This window comes from Aotus nancymaae, unplaced genomic scaffold (genome assembly GCF_030222135.1).
Source record: "Aotus nancymaae isolate 86718 unplaced genomic scaffold, 86718_ANA_hifiasm-v0.15.2.pri h1tg000039l, whole genome shotgun sequence".
In the NCBI taxonomy this organism is placed as follows: Eukaryota; Metazoa; Chordata; class Mammalia; order Primates; family Aotidae; genus Aotus; species Aotus nancymaae.
Genome location: NW_026988453.1, coordinates 5,695,073 through 5,709,297, shown reverse-complemented (window position 1 = coordinate 5,709,297; position 14,225 = coordinate 5,695,073). Strand labels below are relative to the sequence as shown.

The 14,225-nt window shown below is 38.5% G+C and overlaps 1 protein-coding gene and 1 pseudogene across 8 annotated transcripts in view; one reads left to right on the top strand and one right to left on the bottom strand.

Annotated features, from left to right (window-relative positions):
- Positions 1 to 14,225, bottom strand: part of PPP1R12B (protein phosphatase 1 regulatory subunit 12B) — a 250,173-nt gene that overhangs the window by 57,123 nt on the left and 178,825 nt on the right. The window lies entirely within an intron of this gene.
- LOC135268251 (small nucleolar RNA SNORA70) lies at positions 2,394 to 2,513 on the top strand (annotated as a pseudogene).

Below are 14,225 nucleotides of genomic sequence, written 5' to 3'. Positions count from 1 at the left end.
GAAAGTCTATGGAGACAAAGTTTCGCTCTGTTGCCCAGGCTGGAGTGCAGTAGTGCTATCACAGCTCACCACAACCTCCACCTCTAAGTTCAAGTGATTCTCCTGCTTTAGCCTCCCGAGTAGCTGGGACTACAGGCACATGCCACCATGTCCGGCTAATTTTTGTATTTTTAGGAGAGATGGGGTTTCACTATATTGGCTAGACTGGTCTTGAACTCCTGACCTTGTAATCTGCCCACTTCAGCCTCCCAAAGTGCTGGGATTACAGGCGTGAGCCACCATGCCAGCATAAGTTTTTAAATTGTCATCAACTTGATTTTTAAAAATATCTTGTTAGTTTTCTTTAAAGCCTATAAATGAGGCTGAATGGTCCATCAGGTGCTAAGAAAAAATAATTATTTCCCAATTTTAGTTAACTGCAGAGTTTTAAGGAAAAGGCCCTAAGAAAAGCAATCTATTTATGATTCATCTAGAAATTTAAATACTTCAACTAGTCTTCATAGTTGTGAATTTACAGTTGATCCAGAAATAAAGGCTGCTCTGTTCATCTGGGTTTACTAAAAATACTACCTCCCAACTTCTTTTTTTTAAATAATATCAGAGATCCTGGAAGAGTATAGGAAAGACTCTTCCTAGTCAACAATGAACTGGCATGCACCCTTTTTGCTTTCCAGATACTTCTGACATATACAGTGTCAATGTTTGTTCATCTGTTAGTTGTCTATTTGCCATCTATATACACTTTATCTCAGGTAAAAATACTTTAAAATAGTTGGAGATGAAAGATGCCATTGTACTACTAGGTTTATCCTCTCATTTCCTTTATTCTCAACTATTTTCTTTGGTGGCAACTAAATCCTCCACATATCTAACTAATCCTTTTTATGCCTTTCACATTTCCGCTGAAGATCACCTTGTCCCCTTCATTAGGGCTCTGTCAGGAGAGGTTTAAGCTTTGGTTCTAGCTAAAAAATATGGCTGTAGCTCTGAATATGACATAAAAGTTTCTCCCTATGCCTACGATTTCAAATATATGTATACATTTGAAAAATCATTATTTTTTGGCCAGATTATTTTTGCTCATGGCAGGTAAAAAACAATTTGTGCATATATATGAAAAAAAACCTTTCAATCCCCATATAATAATTCAGAAATAAAGTTCCTTCAGCCAGCTATGGGGATGGGGGAAACATGTTAATGTTTCCCAGGGTACACACGTTAATGGTCCTGTCAACTCTGCCATTCTCACATTGCAATGCCAATGCAATTCCACATAAACACAATTATGCTGAGGCAAACACTGTTGCAGAGTACAAGAACTACATATGCACTGCTCTAAGAAATACAACTTGTGAGGTTCATGAGGCATGACAATGTTTGTGGCAAACAGGACCAATGTGAGAATCAAATTAATTAGATTCTTAGAGTCTACTGCTTAGCATGCAATACAGTAAACAACTAAGCTCCAGGATGACAACAACCACAAATTGTTCTCTTTGAACACAAAGGATATGTAAGAGCCAATAGCTGAGTATCCCAGGTATGGTTCTAAGCCATTTGTATGATGCTGCATATGATGTCAGTAACTAGGCTGGTCAATTTGGGTGGTAATAACAGTGTGCTACTAAAGTCACAGATTCAATCTCTACATAACTTAGCATCACATTAAAACAAACCAAAATTTTTTTCTATGCCATAGACTGTTGGTGACCTAGCTATCTTACAAATACATGCTGTTGGTCATAATACAGACCAAGAGTGTCCAAAACCCATGATTACAACTGGAATCAAAACAACTGGAATCAAAGAAGAAAGCAGGTCCACACAGAAGGATGAGCACAAAGTCAAAGTTCCAATCCTTAAAACCTATGCCACTAGGTATAATCAAATGTCTTTCTAGTGCTGTTTGTGGGAAGTATTCAGACTTTATTTTTGTCTTTCTTACCCTAGTTTTTAGCCTCTTTTTGTTGTTACTAAACAAGTTGGAGCCAAGACAATCTAGTGTAGATTCTGGCTTCCCTCTTTTTATTCTCTGAAACAGTTTATATAAGACAAGTATTATACCTGTTCCTTGACAGCTTGATAAAATTCATCCCCCAAATTACTCTAGGCTTGATGTCTTTGGCAGGAGGTTGGGGAGGTGGTGGTTAAGTATGATTAAATTTCTTTAAAGTTTATTGGACTCCTCTGTTTTGCCATTTCTTCCTAAGACATTTGGTATTTTATGTTTTCCCAGAAGAGTGTCTACTTAAATTTTCAAGCTTGTTATAAAGTTGCTCAAAATAATGTCTTATATTTTAAATATGTTTTTCTTAATTTTGTCTCTATTTTCCTTCCTAATACTATTTGTTTACACCTATAGTTTTTCTCTAGATCAGCTTGTCAAAGGTTTTCTGCATTTTCACCTCCCTGATGAGGCTCAGGGTGCAGTGGCTGGAAAAAGCAAGATTCCCTGGTTATGCATGCAGCTCAACTGTCGTTATGTGTTGCTTTAAGGGACATTGAAGACATTTCCCTCTCCCTACTGTTGGCCAAATGACTGCCTCTGGTCTGTTTTTGTTTGCATCCCAGGCCCCAGACGAGCATGTAAGATCCCTTTGAGAAGTCCTCAGAACACTGTAGCCAAGGTGGACACTGGAAGATAAAAAGGCTTATTGAATTTTGTATCTTTTCAAAGAATAGCTTCTGGTATTAACACTGATTTCTACTGCTATTCTGTTTTCTATTCATTAATTTCTACTTTTATCTTTATTTTACTTAATTTGGACTTACTCTGTTTTCAGCTTCTTGAGTTGAAAGCTTAGCTCATTTATTTTCGTTCTTTCTAATTTTTTAACCTTAAACATTTATTTAAGGTTATAGCTTTCTCTCTGTAGCCACTCTACAAGATCAAATGTGAAGTAATTTCACTGTTGTTCAGCTCTAAGTATTTTGTAATTCTCATTATAATTACCTCCTTATCCATGCAGTATCTACAAGGAAGCTTATGCTTTTCAAAAGTCTTCTTTTCTTCTCCAGCTTTCTGTTGACATTGCAAAAAACTATAACCCCTCCATAATCTCAATTCTATATCTCTACATCCTATCTTTCCAGCTTATTCTTTCTACTAGGGTGACCTGGAACTATCCTTCAACCTCACGGAATCTCCATGGTCACTCATGCTCTTGATGTCCCTTCACTCTCCTCTTTAGCTTACATTCCATGAGTTATCATTATCATCATCACTTTCCCTCTCTGTCTTCATAGTGCTTGGCAAAACTATAACCTTGTTTAAATCCAATTTTCTGCCTACTCCACACATGCACCTTTGCAACTAAATGTGGCTGGAAAGAAAATACAACCATGCTCCTTGGTCTCAATTTAAATTCATTATTTTGAACCATTAGTGGACTCTAATGTACACACAGATACTTCCCTTGTCTATTTACTTTCCTAGATAAATACTTCACCACTTTCCCTTTTAAATCAAACACCCAACACTTCCCTCCCTCATGTTTTTCCTTGGCTGCTGGTCTCGCTTTCTATTTCACTAAGAAAACCGAAGCAATCAGAAAAGAACTTCCACAGACTATCACCACATTTAACCACCATTTACCATCTTCTCACCTGTTACCACTGATGAACCTAACATGCTTCTATTTCAAGCCAAATCCTTCAACTTGTGCCCTAGACCCTACTGGAGGACCTCATTAGAGCAGTTCTCCATTCTTCCTTCATCATCTTTTTGTTGTTGTTCTCCACTGGGATAATTCTCATGAGCAAACATGCAGCTTAAAAAAAAACCCTTTTCCAGCCAGGTGTGGTGGCTCATGCCTGTAATTCCAGCACTTTGGGAGGCCAGGGAAGGAGGATCACCTGAGGCCAGGAATTTGAGACCAGCCTGGTCAACATGGCAAAAGTCTGTCTCTGCTAAAAACACAAAAAATTAGCCAGATATGGTGGTGAGAACCTGTAATCCTAGCTACTCGGGAGGCTAAAGCAGAAGAATCACTTGAACCTGGGAGGCTGCAGTGAGCCGAGATCACACCATTGTACTCCAGCCTGGGTGACAAGAGTGAAACTCCATCTCAAAAAAACAAAAACAAAAACAAAAACAAAAAACAAAAACACCCACCCTTTTCTTAACTCTATCTCCCCAAAAGCTGCCACTCCATTTCCTTGCCAGCCCCTTCATGAAAAACTTATCTCTAAAAAAAATTAACTTTCTCAATGTTTCCAATTCCTCTCTTCTCAATGTGGCTCTTAAAATTACTTCAATCAGGCTTTCTGTCCCACTATTCCAACAAAACCACTCTTATCAAGGTCATAATGTTATAAAAATCAATGGTCAGTTCTGTTTTTTTTTTTTCTTTTTTTTTGAGACAGTGTCTCACTCTGTCGCCAGGCTGGAGTGCAGTGGCTCAATCTTGGCTCACTGCAACCTCTGCCTCCCAGGTTCAAGCAATTCTTCTGCCTCAGCCTCCTCAGTAGCTGGGACTACAGGTGCGCGCCACCACACCCAGCTAAATTTTGTATTTTAGTAGAGACGGGGTTTCACCATGCTGGCCAGGATGGTCTAGATCTCTTGACCTTGTGATCCGCCTGCCTCGGCCTCCCAAAGTGCTGGGATTACAGGCGTGAGTCATGGGGCCCGGCCAATGGTCAGTTCTTAGTCTTCCTCTTACATGACCTATCAGCAACATTTAACATTGTTGATAACTACCTCTTTCTTCATGTTTTTTTTTTTTTTTCACTCACACTGGAAAGGACACCAGATACTTCTTGAGCCCTCTTCCCTTTTCTATATTGTCTTTCTGTTATCTGATACAGTCTCATTGCTTTAAATATCATCTAAATGCTCCACAGCATTTTGGCAGATCCATATAACCAAACTGCCAAAATTTCCAGTTGGATATCTAATAGATATCTCAAACCAACATATCTAAAATTAGATTCCGGCCAGGTGCAGTGGCTCACACCTGTAATTTCAGCACTTTGGGAGGCCAAGGTGGGCAAATCACTTGAGGTCAGGAGTTCTAGACCAGCCTGGCCAACATGGTGAAACCCTGACTCTACTAAAAATACAAAAATTAGCCAGGTGTGGTGGCGGGTGCCTATAATTCCAGCTATTTGGGAGGCTGAGGAAAGATAATTGTTTGAACCCAGGAGGTGGAGTTTGCAGTGAGCCAAGATCGTGCCACTGTACTCCAACCTGGGTGACAGAGTGAGACGCCATGCAAAAAATAAAAAAATAAAATTGTATTCCTAAGAAGTCATTATACCAAAAAAAAAAAAAAAATACTTGCACATGCATGATTATAGCAGCACAATCTGCAACTGCAAAAATTTGAAACCAGCCCAAATGCCCATCAATCAATGAGTGGATAAAGAAATTGTGTAATGAATATATACACACACACACACACACATACACACCTCATGCGATACTACTCAGCCATAAAAAGGAATGAAATAATGGCATTTGCAGTGACCTGGATGGAACTGGAGACCATTATTCTAAGTGAAGTAACTCAGGAATTGAAAACCAAACATTCTATGTTCTCACTCATAAGAGGGAGCTAAGCCATGAGGATGCAAAGGCATAAGAATGATACAATGGGCCGGGCGCGGTGGCTCATGCCTGTAATCCCAGCACTTTGGGACGCTGAGGCGGGTGGATCATGAGGTCAAGAGATGGAGACCATCCTGGCCAACATGGTGAAACCCCGTCTCTACTAAAAAATACAAAAATTAGCTGGGTGTGGTGGTGCACGCCTGTAGTCCCAGCTACTTGGGAGGCTGAGGCAGGAGAATTGCTTAAACCTGGGAGGCAGAGGTTGCAGTGAGCCAAGATTGCACCATTGCACTCCAGCCTGGGGCCTGGCGACAGAGCAAGACTGTCTCAAAAAAAAAAAAGATACAATGGATTTTGGGGACTTGGGGGAAAAGGTGGGAGGAGAGTAAGGGATAAAAGGTACATTAGGTACAGTGTACACTGCTCAGATGATGGGTACACAAAATCTCAGAAATCACTACTAAAGAACTTATTCATATAACCAAAGATTACCTGTTCCCCAAAAACCTGTGGAAATAAAAAATAAATAAATAAGATTGGCTTCCTAGTTTCTTCCCCAACCTGCTTCATTTGTAGCCTCTCCCATATCAGTTGACAGCAACTCTATCCTTCCAGTTGCTTTGGCGAAAAACTCTGTAATCATCTAAAATTCCTCATACTTTCTGTCACATCCCACCAGCCCCTCAAGGAAATGTTGGCTCTACCTTCAGATATACCCAGAATCTTACCAGCTTTCAACATTTCTATTGCTACCATGTGATCCAAGCCCCATCATCATTTCTTGCCTGGATTACTGTAATAGCCTCTCAGCTACTACCTTTGTCTCAAGTCTAATCTCAATACAACAGCTTGAATGATTCTTTTAAAACTTAAGTCTGATCACATCACTCCTCTACTCAAAATCCTTCAATGGCTCCTCATTTTGTGCATAGTAAGTGACAAAGGCCTATGATGCTCTATATTCAGATTATCCGATTTTCTTTCCTGCTACTCTCACCTGTCATTTCTTTCATGTGCCAGTACTCCCACCATATGGCCTTTGCTGTAGCTGTACCCTCTGCTAGAGGACCTCACTACAGTACATGTGAAGAAATGTTCTTCCTTCAGATATCTCTGTAATTAACTCCTGTAGCTTCTTCAAATCTCAACCTGTCAATAAGATTTACTCAGACCCACTGTTTATATTACAACCTATACTTTCTCTACCCAATCCTCTTTAAAGCAATTCTCCTTTCTAGTTTTTTTCTCTAAACTGCATCAGTGTCTAACAAATCATATACTTTATTATGTTTACTGTTTACTGTCTGTCTTTCCATCTTACTCCCATCTTATTGTTTATTGTCTGCCTTTTCATCTTACTCCTTTCATCTTTATCTATATTGTTGACTAAAGGATTCCAAGAGCCTCGAATAATATCTGGCAAATATTGCACAAATAAATATTTCTTGAATGAATGAGTGAATACTGATTTTTGATTTAGCATGGTCACAATACACATGTCCTACGTGTGCTATATATTTGTTAGATTAGGCTGGTTAATTATGTTGTTCAAATCCTTTATGTTCTTGAGTATTTTTGTCTGATATATTGGTTTCTAAGAGAGGTGTGTTAAAACCTGCAGCACTGACTGTGGATATGCTATTTCTTGTTAATTCTGCCAGTTTTTTCTTTTTCTTTTTTTTTAAGGACGAGAGAGAAAGAGAGAGAGAGAGAGAGAATTCTGTTTTTGTTTTATATATTTTCAGTATCCAGAGTAATTGTATATCATCTCCATGGATTGTTCCCTACTAATAAGATGTATATTTCTGTGATTTGATGATTTTAAGCAAAAACATGTTCATGTTTCAAATGATGTTCATGTTGCCAGCTTTCACTTGGTGGTAACCAAGAGAAAAATTTTCCTATATTTTTATTTTTGGTCTTTCAGTGTTATTTTGAAAACAGCATATGGAAAGATAATCTGAGTATCTCTCTGGCTTTATAGATTAATTTATATTATGATTACTTACATATTTTATTTTGTATTTCCTACTTCCATGTTTTTCCTTTGCTTCTTTTTTTTTTTTTTTGAGATGGAGTCTTGCTCTATCGCCAGGCTGGAGTGCAATGGTGCAATCTTGGTTCACTGCAACCTCTGCCTCCTGGATTCAAGCGATTCTTCCACCTCAGCCCCCCGAGTAGCTGGGACCACAGGCACGTGCCACCATGCCCGGCTATTTTTTGTATTTTTAGTAGAGACGGGGTTTCACCATGTTGGCCAGGACAGTCTCGATCTCTTGACCTCGTGAACCGCCCGCTTAGGCCTCCCAAAGTGCTGGGATTATAGGCGTGAGCCACCGCGCCCGGCCGCTTTGCTTCTTATCTTCTTTCCTGCCCTCTATTGAATGGAGTGAAAGTATTTAAAAAATTACCTATCTTTTCTCTTTCTGCTACTGATTGAGGAGTTGCACCTTCTTTTTCTATATTTCTATTACTGTACTAGATACCCTTATATTTAACATACTTAATTTTTTTATTTAAAAGTCCATAAAATTAATCTGTATCTTCTCTTCTCAAAACAAGGGCTTTAGTATACACTTACAGCTTTAATACCATATTGTTATTGCTAAGATTCAATTCTAGCTTTAGAAGCATATTAGCTTTATCTCATATATTAACATTTTTTGCTTTTGTATTCTGCTTCTTTCTGCATTTATTTTTCTCTTTGCTGAAGAACATCCTTTAGTTCTTTTATCATCAAGAGTTTGTGAGTTGAAAACTTAGCTCTGTGTATCTGAAGATATCTTTATTTTGCTCACACTTTGTATATAAACCACTGTATAAAATTGTAAGCTCACAGTTATTTTTCTACAGCACTTTGAAGACATTAGTCCATTTTGTGGTGTCTACTGTTGTCAGACCTACTGCCAATTTGACTACCATTCCATTATTCAGAATTTTTTGTTATATCTGTAGTCAGAATTTCAGATTTTCTCTTCATCATTAATTTCCTACAATTTTATTATCGTGTATGTAGTTGTGGATTTATTTATCCTGTGTTACACATGGTAGGCATTTTCTATTTTGAAGATTCAGATTCATTTCTGAAAAAATTCTTAGCTGCAATTATTGTTGTTCTTATTGCCACTTTTTCATTCATTATTTTTTCTCCTTTGCAGCTCCTAGAAGATGTATGGTAGAGCTCCTCAGGTCGTTTTTCATGCCCATCTCTCTCTTTCATTTTCTTCCAACTCTCTCTAAACTGCATTCTGAAAGATTTTCTCAGTTCTATTTCCTAATTCTCTAATTTTCTCTTAAGCTATAAAAAGTATGTGCAGTCTAACTGTTCTTTTACTTCAATATTGTATTTCTACATTCCAATATAATATTTTTCACTTCAAGATGTCTAAATGCTTCTTTCTTACAGCTTTATCTTCTTGTTTCATTATCTGTTCTTGATTCTGTAAAATCTAATTTCTTCTGTACATACATTGAGAATTTTAACTTACTTTTAAATTCTCTTCAGATTGTTTTTTCTCAGGTATAAATTCTCTCATTTCTTGGGTTTTCTTGACTGCTTTTTCATGATCTTAGATTTTATTGGATTCTTTGTAATGTTTTGGGGGCTCAATTTCTATAACTAAAAAAAGTAAGTACCTGTATCTATAAGGCAGTTTTAAGTTGCCTCAGCTTAAATCTGATCATGTGCCAACCTTGAACCAGACCTTAAGTTGGTAGCTCTGGGTTTTCATTCCTCCTAGGTAGCCCAGTTCTGAATTTTTAGCCGAAAAGTATTTTGGGTCCAAGTTCTATCTTGAGTGGTTTTCTGTGCTTGTTTGTTTCTGCCAATTCTTCTTTACTTCTGGTCAGGAACAAGCAGCTTATTCCTGGCTATGACATTGCTGGGATGAGCTAGACTAACCTAGCTCCCATTAGCAGTGTGCTCTTGGGTCCTGGGTTCATGCACAGACAGGATCATCGCAAAAAAAAAAAACCAAACCAAATCAGACAAAACAAAACCTGGTCCCAATTGCCCATATCCATTCATAGCACCCCCCTCCCTGCCATCACAGTGGCTTTTCTGTTACGGGTCCAAAGAGACATTTCTTTCTTATTTTTAAGAATAACTATGTAATAAGATTCAGGAGTATTTAGAAGTCCCAGAGTAGCTTTCACTTTTGAAATGATAGCAGTTCAATTTTCCTGACCTCACCAGTCTGTAAACATTAGCATATATACCGAAATTTCAAACTCGAATAAGCTGTAGTAGAGACAAATTTCCATTATTTGGAATTTGTTTACATCGAAATAAATAAGAGATGTACTAGGAAATCAGAAATGTAAGGAAGATGACTTTTAAAAAGTTAAGAAACTTGGCACAGAAGCAGACTTTACTGTAAACCTTATGTACAAACTCCATCACTGCTTCCCATAAGTGGAATCAGACTAAGCAAAGAAGAGGGTACTTTTCACAGCACCAGGAAGAGCCACTGCAGCCAGCAGAGTCCTGTAATAAGCACCAACCTTCACTCCTGCACTTGGAAGACAGCCATCAGCTTAGTGGAAAGAATGCTGAACTGGGAACTCAGAAAAGTTCTAGTTCATTTTCTACCACTATGTCATTGTACAGCTTAGGCTAAGCCAGGCCCTCTTTTGGGCCCCAGGTTTTCCATCTGTAAAATAAAAGAGTTGGGCTAGAACAACTTCTAATGTACCTTCCAGAAATAATTTTCTGTGACCTTAACAGTTTGGTACTTTATAAGTAGGCTGAGTCTTCCATTCTTCAGCTTGCTCAGTAATAACCTACCAGGTAAAAGAAGAAAACCATGCATTTCTGAAATCAGTCTTCAAATCAAATGAGAGAATCACTAGATGCATGGTTTTGTTTAATCGCCACTCTGCAAAGGAACAGCCTGGTAACTGAAGTCTCTGTGTGGGTGTACACACAATCTAAGTTTTAAATAGAAAAAGCAAACCAACCTAGACCAAAACAAAAACCCTCCACACAAGCCCCAGACACAACAAATGTTAAGAGCTCTTTTCTACAAACATGTCTGTTTTTAATAGCTGAGAAGACCAAAAAAGAAAAAAAAGTATCAAACTGACCAGATACAAGTGTAGATAAAGATAAAACTAAGCAGCATGCATCAAAGGATATGAGAGATCTGACTCTGCACACTGCAAAGTCTATACAATTAGAAATTTCATGTGAACAGATAGGTACAGAAGAGAATGAGAAAGCAAAAGATAAAATTGGAGTTCCACTAAATGGAAAGAAGAATTGATTAAGAATTTTTAGTCACGCCTATAATCCCAGCACTGTGGGAGGCTGAGGCGAGTGGATCACCAAGTCAAGAGATCGAGATCATCTTGGTCAACATGGTGAAACCCCGTCTCTACTAAAAATACAAAAATTAGCTGGGCGTAGTGGTGCGTGCCTGTAGTCCCAGCTACTCAGGAGGCTGAGGCAGGAGAATTGCTTGAACCCAGGAGGTGGAGGTTGCGGTGAGCCGAGATCACGCCAATGCACTCCAGCCTGGGTGACGAGAGGGAAACTCCGTCTCAAAAAACAAAAGAATTTTTTAGAATGAGGGCAGACAAAGTGGTTCACACCTGTAATCTCAGCACTCTGGGAGGCAGAGGCGGGCAGATCACTTGAGGGTAGGAGCTTGAGACCAGCCTGGCCAACATAGCAAAATCCCATCTTTACTAAAAATACAATTAAAAAAAAATTAGCTAGGTGTAGTGGTGCACACCTATAATCCTGGCTACTCAGGAGGTGGAGGCATGAAAATCGCCTGAAATCTGGAGGTAGAGATTACAGTGAGCCAAGATCACACAACTGTACTCTAGCCCCGGTGACAGCATGAGACCCTATTTCAAAAGAAAAAGAAAAAAAAATTAAATTGGGTTGAAGTGGCAAGGAAAACTCAAGATTAAATCTCAGAGCTTCCTAGAGCCTTGACTATCGGCCACAATAAAAATTTATGTGAATTGTTTAATTTCACAATGCAGTTAAAAAAAAAAACTCATTTAGATTTTATAGGTCTGAAGGATGGAAAGCTGGCACACAGCTAGCCATAATACCAAGTCTTCAGATAACATAATAAAGCCATACTGTTTTCTTAAAAAAAAAAAAACAACAGAAAGCATCTTATCATCTACATTACTTATATGCAAGGTACAGTGTATTGCATTGACATTGCTCTGTATGTATAGACAGACTATATTAAGGGTGGGTGTCCAGCAGGTTTCTATCCACCATTCCACACTTCCACCACAGCTGAAGTAGGCAATCAGTCCGAAGAACGAGGTAAAGTTCTCTGACAAAATTCCCACTCAGTTCACAAAACAGCCACTGAGCAGTCTTCACTTTTATGCAAACTTTTTATAAGTGTGTTACCAAAGCATTTAAGGGGGAAAAAAATTACACAAGTAACAAGGCCTCATTAAAGAAAATTTGGGAAATAAAGAAAACTAGAAAAAAAGTCATATTTAGTCTCATCACAGAAATACAACCACTGTTAACACTTTGCTCACTTTCTCCCTGTTTCTTTACCTGGGCCTGAGTATCTGCTACACCCTTATGGTTTCTAATCATACGACATAAACAATTGTGTATCTAGTTCATTTAGTAATATTTTATTGTAAGCATTTATACAAGTTATTATACTATCTTTGTAACTCATTTTTAAATGGCTATCTTATATTTTACTCTATTTTAAGGAAACTCCCCTAAATGGCTAGCTGGTGGGGAATGGTAAAGCAAACTATGATTCATAGTGTTCCATTAGATGGATGAATCATAGTTTACTTAACTGCTGCCAGAATACTGGATATTAGGCTGTTTCCAATATTTCTGCTATTATAAATAGCTAAATGAGCTAAGTCTGTTTGGTTCAATAGTGCCTAATAGCCTTCCACATACTAGGCACTCAAGTATTTGTTGAATAAATGTTTATAGAGCTGCCTACATATAACATACCTTATGGTAACAATTTCTGTGCATAAAATCCCCCTCCCTCCCATATTTAGTACTGTTTCCCAGAGATACATTTTTATAGGGGGCTATACTGGGTCAAATTGGGACTTCTGTCAATCTGGCCATTTGCTTCTCAGAAAAGAATGACTAATTTGCATTCTCAACAGTAAAATATGGGAAGGCCCATTTCACTATATTCTTAGCTAAATTAGGCATTATCTTTTCAAAGTCTTTGCCTATTATAATTGATTTTTTTTTTTTTTTTTTTTTTTTTTTTTTTTTTGAGACAGAGTCTCAGTCTGTCACCAGGCTGGAGTGCAGTGGTGCGATCTTGGCTCACTGCAACCACCGCCTCCCGGGTTCAAGCGATTCTCCTGCCTCAGCCTCCCGAGTAGCTGGGACTACAGGCATGTGCCACCATGCCCAGCTAATTTTTGTATTTTTAGTAGAGACGGGGTTTCACCATGTTGGCCAGGATGGGCTCAATCTCTTGACCTTGTGATCCGCCCACCTCGGCCTCCCAAAGTGCTGGGATTACAGCCTTGAGTCACCGCGCCTGGCCTATATTTTAAACAAATGTTACTTGGCCAAGTGTGGTGGCTCATACCTGTAATCCCAGCACTTTGGGAGGCTGAGGCAGGTGGATCACCTGAGGTCAGGAGTTTGGGATCAGCCTTGCCAACATGGTGAAACCCGTCTCTACTAAAAATACAAAAATTAGCAGGGCATGGTGGTGGGCACCTGTAATCCCAGCTTCTTGAGAGGCTGAAGCAGGAAGAATTTCTTGAACCCAGGAGGCAGAGGTTGCAGTGAGCTGAGATCACGCCATGGCACTCCATTCTGGGTGACAGAGCAAGACTCCATCTCAAAAAAAAAAAAAAGTTACTTGATTACAATTTTAATTTATAGCTTTCAACACCAGTAAGGTTACACACTTTTTCTTATGCTTATTAATTGTCTATTTTGAAATAGCATTCTAATAATCACTATCTAAATCTAATTTATTCCTGGAAGGTCAGTTGTGGACCCAATATTTTTAGGAAGCAAATTCTGGAAGGAACTTTAAGGAACTATTGTAAATACGTAGCTGAGGCAGCTTATTCACAGAGCAAGTCTGGAACACTGCAATGGGCTTTTATTAATGGTAAAATTGGAAGCCAGAGTTCTCAGTTCCTGATTTTTTCTTCATATTTATCTGTTATATAGTTTTGTTTTATTTGTCATATTTGTCTGTGGTGTGCTATAACTTGGGAGGGGAGAGCTAGGAGGAAAAGATTCCTTCAATAATTCTTCTAAAACTTTTATTTTAGGAAGTCATTCTAGATTAACCCAGAAACTCTTAAGAGCTGTTTCCCACAACTGTACTCTGTAAAAACTTCTTAGCCAAGATAATCTTGGGGTGGCTTAGCGGAACTTTGTCAACCCTGAATTATGGTTTCTCTCTGAAAGCATTCTGTAAACAAGTAAGCTAGACACAGAAAAGGCAGAAGCACAGTTAGAGAAAAAATGTAGGTCTGAGCAACATTACCAGTAATGAGAACCTGATGAAGACTGATAAGCACACCTCACTAACTAATCCAATAACTAGCTCTTTTCATAACTGTTAGCATAACATGTGGAAAATGCTCCTCTGCAGCAGAAGCATAATTGCCTTTTATTCCTTCAAGATACTCTTGCAGGAGTAGGCAAGAATGTTGATCTGCCATCTAT